Source organism: Poromitra crassiceps (genome assembly GCF_964638095.1).
Source record: "Poromitra crassiceps genome assembly, chromosome: 9".
Taxonomy (NCBI): domain Eukaryota; kingdom Metazoa; phylum Chordata; class Actinopteri; order Beryciformes; family Melamphaidae; genus Poromitra; species Poromitra crassiceps.
Genome location: NC_139630.1, coordinates 20,119,628 through 20,120,067, shown reverse-complemented (window position 1 = coordinate 20,120,067; position 440 = coordinate 20,119,628).

The following is a 440-nucleotide window of genomic DNA, read 5'->3' as shown; positions in this document are numbered from 1 at the left end:
TAGGGCCCGGGTCAGAACATGTAGGGCCCGGGTCAGAATATGAAGGGCCCGGCTCAGAACATGTAGGGCCCGGGTCAGAACATGTAGGGCCCCGGTCAGAACATGAAGGGCCCGGGTCAGAACAGGTACGGCCCGGGTCAGAACATGTAGGGCCCGGCTCAGAACATGTAGGGCCCGGGTCAGAACATGAAGGGCCCGGCTCAGAACATGTAGGGCCCGGGTCAGAACATGTAGGGCCCGGGTCAGAACATGTAGCGCCCGGGTCAGAACATGTAGGGCCCGGGTCAGAACATGTAGGGCCCCGGTCAGAACATGAAGGGCCCGGCTCAGAACATGAAGGGCCCGGGTCAGAACATGTAGGGCCCTGGTCAGAACAGGTACGGCCCGGGTCAGAACATGTAGGGCCCTGGTCAGAACAGGTACGGCCCGGGTCAGAACAT